Genomic DNA, 7812 nt, shown 5'->3' with positions numbered 1-7812 from the left:
TTGCTCAGAGCCCAAGCCCGGGGCAGAGAGCAGAGAAATATTTATTTATGTCACCGCCAACCCTGCTTCCTGGAGGCCCCCAAGGGCTCCCTCACAGAGAAGTTCAGTTATGTAACCCCGAGTTGACACAGCAGGAAGAAGAAGGACATAAATTATAATTACTCATTTTTCCGCAGTCTCGGACGCTCTTTGGATAGCTTGACACTTTGGATACCTCTCTTCTTCCTCATCGTACTGACCTGGGGCCTCCAGGGGGACTTTGGTGGTTCTCAGTCAGACGATTTTAGCCTCAATTAGGGTGAGCCTGGGGCTTTGAGGAGACCTTCCTGGAGGCTGGGGAAGAGAGAAAAATGAGACCTCAAAGGGCTGCTTTATTCCAAGCACTCTGCCAGGGGCTTTATATTCATAACCTCGTTTTTGCCTCATGAAGAAGGTCCTGTTTATTACCTCCATGGTACGGGAAAGGGATGGAGGCTCAGACAGGTTCACTAACTTCCCAAAGGGCGCCCAGCAGAGCCAGGTCAGGAGCTCCGAGGCTCCTAGTTTTCAAACAGCTCACGTGGAATCTGCAACGTAGGGATTCTGGAGAGAGTAAAGTGTGCTAGCATCTGCCTGTGCAGGAAATTCTTCCATAGCTTAATCCCCAAACATCCCTCACATTCACTCTCCACTCTGACCTTCCCTGAACACTCAGCTCGCTGTGCTGGGACCCTCACAGCCCCACCCAGCTCGCTGCCCCACTCGCCTCCCCAGTCTCACATTTCCCTTTCTAAAGTGTTCATCCTCACCCCCTTCTCCCAGTCTTCATGCCCACTGCTCTTCCCAGCTACAATGTCCCTCCTCCTTTCTCCACCTGACAAAATCCTAGCAAAATAATAATAATAATGCACCTTCATAGAGCAGAAGGTGTGGAGTGGAGTGGTTAAAAGAATGAACTCTGAAAAGTTAAAAGAATGAAACTCCAGCTAGTTAAATCACTTTTGCTGGCTGTGTGACCTCAGGCAAGTTAGTTAACCTTTCTGCACTACAGTTTCTTCACTTGTAAGATGGAGATAATGATACCCAGCTGACCTGGAAGAAGGAGAAAAAATGGGATGAAATGAGTTCTAAAAATAAAAAAGATACAAATAAAAGCTTCTTTGTAAATTCCTTAGAAAAGTTCTTGGCACAGAGTAAGTGATCAAATGCTCTTTCTGATGGTCAGCCCTTTGAAATATGGAGCAGACTCCGAAGTCGTGTTGCTTGAGTTCACATCCCACCTTGGTTGGTGACCTTAGACCAGTTAATTAATCTCTCTGGGCCATGGTTTCCTCTGTAAAAAAATTTCAACAGCAATGTGCTTTCCACTTAGGGTGGAGGAGACAGTCAAATAGACTTAAAGTGCCGGAGGATTTGGCACTTAGTGACAGGTAAATACAGGGAGCCCTTATTTAATTAAACCCTTGTTTAATGTTAATTAAGCCCTTGTTTAGCTTCCCTGGTGGCTCAGATGGTAAAGAATCTGTCTGCCATGCAGGAGACCCGGGTTTGATCCCTAGGTTGGGAAGATCCCCTTAGAATGGAATGGCAACCCACTCCAGTATTCATGCCCGGAGAATTCCATGGACAAAGCAGTCCATGGGGCCGCAGAGTCAGACACGACTGAGTGACTAACACTTGTTTAATGACCACATGGCACCACTCAGCTTTTCCCTCTCTGTGCAGCTTGCCCTTTCCTCTGGGCCCCTGCTCAGCACCCTCTCCCACACTGAGCTCCATAGCATTCACAGCCTGTCTGTGTCTTACTGTCTCATTACTGGTGGCCACTTGTGGTGGAAAGACTCAAGCGCTATGACCTGTGCTTGGTCCATACTGGATGCTTTGGTTCAGCCAGAAGCTATTAAACCCCTAGTGCTGTGAGGGTGCACAGCATGGGAATTTGAAGTGATGCTTGGGTTAAGGTATCAGAAATGACAGGAGGTGAGGAAAGAGTGCTCTGGCATATGCAAAGGTCCCGTGGCCACAACGGGACAGAGTGACAGAGCAGAACTCAGACAGGGAGGAGACTGGAGGGGTCTGCAGAATCCAGATCCTGTACAGAGGACTTGCTGACCATCACAAAATTCTAGTGTGAAGTAGACTTGGGGTCTTTAAAGATCACTGCAGCTGCTGTGGAGGACTGCAGGGACCCAGAGCAGAGGCGGTCCTGGCCCGCTGGGCAGCAGTGGCAGCATACAGGTGAGAGAAGACAGAAGCCTGGACCCCAGCAAGGATAGGGATGCTGGAGGAGATTAGTTAGGAGATGTGTAGGAAATGAAGATAGATCTGAAAGGGCTTGGTGATGGGGGTGGCAGACTGGTGACAGGCAATGACTTTAATGGGTTTCTGGCCTCAGAGGCTACATGGATGGCAGTGACATTTCCTGCCACGGGGAACTCTGGAAGAGACTAGATTCTGTGAATCACTGGGGCATGACAGAGCCCAAGACACTGCCCAGGCCCTCAAGAGGGGGAAAGCAGACATATAATGATGATGATGGTGACCACAGTGGCTAATTGAGTGCAGGATTTGAACCCAGTGGTCTGACTCCAGAACCTTTGTTGTAACACCCTGCACCATATAGCCAACAGGCCATCATCTTATTTTCCTTTTGTTTTGTTTTGTTTTGTTTTTTTTCCTTTTGGCTGCGCTGGGTCTTTGTTGTGGTACATGGGCTTAGTTGCCCTGAAGCATGTGGGATCTTTTTTATTAATTAATTAATTTATTTATTTTAATTGGAGGATAATTACTTTACAAAACTATGATGGTTTTTGCCATACATAGACATGAATCAGCCACGGATGCACATGTGTCGCCCCATCCTGAGCCTCCCCCTCACCTCCCTCCCCACCCCATCCCTCTGGGTTGTCCAGAGCGCCGGTTTTGAGTGCCTGCTTCATGCATCGAACTTGCACTGGTCATCTGTTTTACATGTGGTAATATACATGTTTCAATGCTATTCTCTCAAATCATCCCACCCTTGCCTTCTCCTACAGGGTCCACAAGTCTGTTCCTTAACATCTGTGTTTCTTTTGTTGCCTTGCATATAGGATTGTCATTACTGTCTTTCTAAATTCCATAGGTATGCATTAATATACAGTATTTGTGTTTCTCTTTCTGACTTCACTCTGTATAATAGGCTCCAGTTTCATCCACCTCGTTAGAACTGACTCAGATGTGTTCCTTTATAGCTGAGTAATATTGCATTGTGTATATGTACCACAACTTCCTTATCCATTGATGGACATCTGGGTTGCTTCCATGTCCTGGCTACTGTGAACAGTGCCGCAGTGAACACTGGGGTACATGTGTCTCTTTCAATTCCGGTTTCCTCAGTGTGTGTGCCCAGCAGGGGCATTGCTGGGCCATATGGCAGTTCTGTTCCCAGTTTTTTAAGGAATCGCCACTCTGTTTTCCGTAGTGGCTTTACCAGTTTGCATTCCCACATGTGGGATCTTAATTCCCAGATCAGGGATGGAACCCGAGTCCCCTGCATTGGAAGGTGGATTCTTAACCACCAGGAAAGTCCCATCTTCATTATCTAAGTACCTACTAAGTGCCAAGGACTGTACTAGGCACTGGGATGTCATCTCTGAACAACAAAGACAAGTGCCTGCTTTCGCAGATCTTAGGGTCTGGAGGGTTGGATGGGTCACAAATGAGATAGTTTCTGCCGGTGGTTGATCTAAGAACATTAAAGAGGATAAATGAGACAGGATTGGGGGAAAGGGAGCATCTTAGAGTGATGACGTTTAAACTGACACAATGGTGAAAGTGCACAGTCATGGTTAATAGTTCAGAACCCCAGCAGGGATCAGGGGTAGGCGTGAACAAACTGCATGAGGTAATTCTTTTTTAACCGAAACATTTGACATAAGTGCTTGAAGTGTTGGAAGGTTTGGGCTTTGAAGTATAAATAGGAGTTCACCAGGTAGACAGGATTAAGAAGTCATTTTACAGAAAAGCATGAATATGAGCAGCAGCAAGTAACACTATGGGATATATGTGTGTTATTGTTCAGTCATTCAGTTGTGTCAGAGTCTTTGCAATCCCATGGACTGCAACATGCCAGGCTTCCCTGTCCTTCACCATCTCCCAGAGCTTGCTCAAACTCATGTCCCTTGAGTCAGTGATGCCATTCAATCATCTCATCCTCTGTTGTCCCCTTCTCCTCCTGCCTTCAATCTTTCCCAGCATCAGGGTCTTTTCTAATGAGTCAACTCTTCGAATCAGGTGGCCAAAGTATTGGAGCTTCAGCTTCAGCATCAGTCCTTCCAATGAATATTCAGGGTTGATTTCCTTTAGGATGGACTTGTTTGAGCTCCTTGCAGTGCAAGGAACTCTCAGTAGTGTGTAGGACACAAGTATAGTTCATAAGCTCTATGTGAGCAAATGCCGGGCCTATATTGTTTCCTCATTGCCTCTAGTGTTTAGCATATAGCAGATGATTAGTGAATATTTACTGAATGAATACATGGATGAAGAAAGGAACAAATGGGGACTCCCCTGGTGGTCCACTGGTTAAGAATCCACACTTTCACTGCCAAGGTCCCAGGTTCAATCCCTGGTTGGAGAACTAACAACTAATGTGGCATAGCCAAAGAAAGAAGGAAAAAAAAGGAACAAATGAATAAGCTAATGTGGGTAGGAGAGGCAGCAAAGAAAGGACAGAGTATAAATAAGTGTTGTTCAGTACATTATGAGCCACATACATAATTTTAAATGTGACCACATTAAAAAAGTAAAAAGAAACAGATTAAATTTTCATAATATATTTTATTTGACCCAATATATGCGAAGGGCCTATGACTCATTGGGGAAGACTGAAGGCAAAAGGAGAAAGGGGTGACAGAGGATGAGGTGGTTAGATAGCATCACCGACTCAATGGACATGAATCTGTGCAAACTCCGGGAGATAGTGGAGGACACAGGAGCCTGGCCTGCTGCAGTCCATGGGGTCCGAAGCATGGGACACGACTTAGCGACTGAACAGCAACAACAATCCCAATATTAGCAAACATCTAATCAATATTTTTTTAACTTACTAAGATAAGCAAGATATAAATTACTTAGCTCTTTTATTACGTGCTAAAGTCTTTGAGGTCCCACGGGTATGTTACACGTACAACACATCTCAATGCAGACCAGCCACATTTCAAGGACTCCATAGCCGCCTGAAGCCAGTGGCTACCACATTTTTGAGCACGGGTCTACACACTGAGGGGTTTGGACTTCATTCATCTTAGCTGGTGAGATGTCACTCAAGGTCTAAGCAGAGGTGACCGGGGTCAGATTTGTTTCTAGAAAGCTTGCTCTCTGGGGTGGCCGTGAAGCTGATGTTTTTTTCTTTTATCCTGGTTGTACTATGTGGCATGTAGGATCTCAGTTCCTTGACCAGGGATCAAACCCGTGCCCCCTGCATTGGGAGCAAAGAGTCTTAACCCCTGGACCGCCAGGGAAGTCCCTAGCTGATGGTTTTTGATTGGAGTGAGCCCTCTCCAACCTGTCTGCTCTGGGTAGAAAGGTCACACTCAGGGCGTACCCCATTCCCCTGGCTGCTGTGTGACTGGGTGGAGACAGGCGCCCTGCTCCCAGCAGAAATCTCCCTCCTCTGGCGAACGTCAGAGCCGGAGCCCCCAGCCTGCAATCCTCCTCGGTGACTCTGAGCTCCTCTTTCAGGGGCGGTGCTCCCTGAACAGCACGGGATCTGCCGTGGTGTGTGTGCGGAAACAGGTGCGGCCCTCCATTGCTGCTGCTGCTGCTAAGTCACTTCAGTCGTGTCCGACTCTGTGCAACCCCATAGACAGCAGCCCACCAGGCTCCCCCATCCCTGGGATTCTCCAGGCAAGAACACTGGAGTGGGTTGCCATTTCCTTCTCCAATGCATGAAAGTGAAAAGTGAAAGTGAAGTCGCTCAGTCGTATCCAACTCTTATCGAGCCCATGGACTGCAGCCTACGAGGCTGCTCCGTCCATGGGATTTTCCAGGCAAGAGTACTGGAGTGTGTTGCCATTGCTTTCTCCGTCTAGACACGGTTCAGTTCAGATCAGATCAGTTGCTCAGTTGTGTCCGACTCTTTGCAACCCCATGAATCGCAGCACGCCAGGCCTCCCTGTCCATCACCAACTCCCGGAGTTCACTCAGACTCACGTCCATCGAGTCAGTGATGCCATCCAGCCATCTCATCCTCTGTCGTCCCCTTCTCCTCCTGCCCCCAATCCCTCCCAGCATCAGAGTCTTTTCCAATGAGTCAACACAGAAGTGGTCCCAAAAGGGACAAGTGGTGATTGTGAGTGGTAAGTGCCCATCACCCCCAACCCCAGCTCCTTGAAAGCCAGGCTGACCTACACACCCAGGGCCTCTGGACTCTCCCTGTCGCCACACCTGCTGAGCTCCTGGGACCCGACAGCCATGGGCAACAGGGCTCATATCGCTTTGAAACAAAGATAATGGCAAAAACAAACGCCCATAGGCTCAGCTCTGGGGGGTGGGGGGTAGGCGTCAGTGACCCACAAGAGCTGCTTCAGAGATGGCACTGGGGGCCCTTCCTGGGACAGGGCAGCCCTGCCAGGACCCTGACCCAATACCAGGCTGACTTACACACTGGGCAGAGCAGATACAAGGCCATCTAAATGTTTTAATTTCTTTTAAAATCGAGAGGGGGCTGGGAATCCATTTTAGAGTGGAAACAGCCTGCAAAAGCTACACCGCAGCCCTGACCACGTCTTCATTCATTCAACCGCATATCCTGGGCAGGGTACTTCCTGTTGATTCTTATTTGATCCTTATGATCTTGTCTGGCGGCACACACATCATTTTTCTCCCTGAAATGAGGAAAATGAGGCTCCTGGAGGGTAAATAAGTTGCCTACAACTTAGATGTGACAGAGGTGGGATTTGAACCCAGGTCCACCTGAGTCCAAATGCTTTTCTTCCCTAGACCACACCCTTTGCAAGTTCATCATCTTATTTGATTTACAGCATAAGGTGGGATAATCAGTCCCAAGTTTTTTGGGGGTTTTTTTGGCTGCACCATTCAGCTTATGGGATCTTAGTTCCCTGATCAGGAATCAAACCCACATCCTCAGCAGTGAAAGTGTGGACTCCTCACCACTGGACGGCCAGGGAATTTTCAACCCCATTTTATTTTCTAAGGTTTTTTTTTTTTTAATGTTGACCATTTTTAAAGTCTTTATTCAATGTGTTACAATATTGCTTCTGTTTTATGTTCTGTTTTTTGTCCACAAGTCATGAAGGATCTTAGTTCCTCTACCGGGCATCCAACCCACACCCCCACCAGAGAAGTCATTCGACCCCATATGAAAGCGGAGGAAACTGAGGTCTGAGGCGAAGGGGACCCCTTGCTCACCGGGTCCTTTCCTCGTAGTCAGTGAGGGTGGGGAACGAGCCCCTCCTCCCGCGCCCCTCCCTACAGCCCCTCTCCGGTCCAAAGCCCTTTCCTGCACCCCCAACAGTGCCCACCCGCTGCCCTCACTGTGGGCACCCTGTCCACGTGGCTCGCCTGCCTTTCTTCCCACCCCCCTCCTCCTGTCTGGTTTCCCAGCCCTTAGAGGAGCTGCCCACATCCCACCTCCTACCAAAGTTGCCACCTGAGAGGGAGGGAGAGGAGAGCGCGAAGGTTCAGATGCAAACCTGGATCCCCCAGACAAATGCCCCTCTGTATCTCGGGGCCCGTGGTGACTGGCTGCGGGCCAGCGCTCCCTGCAGGCGGGCGGCTTGAATGGCCGGGATTGTTCCCGCACCTCCTGTCCCTGTCTGCTGCCCAGTGCCTGCC

The sequence above is a fragment of the Bubalus kerabau genome, chromosome 3 (assembly GCF_029407905.1).
Source record: "Bubalus kerabau isolate K-KA32 ecotype Philippines breed swamp buffalo chromosome 3, PCC_UOA_SB_1v2, whole genome shotgun sequence".
NCBI classification, from domain to species: Eukaryota; Metazoa; Chordata; class Mammalia; order Artiodactyla; family Bovidae; genus Bubalus; species Bubalus kerabau.
This window is presented reverse-complemented; position numbering follows the sequence as displayed.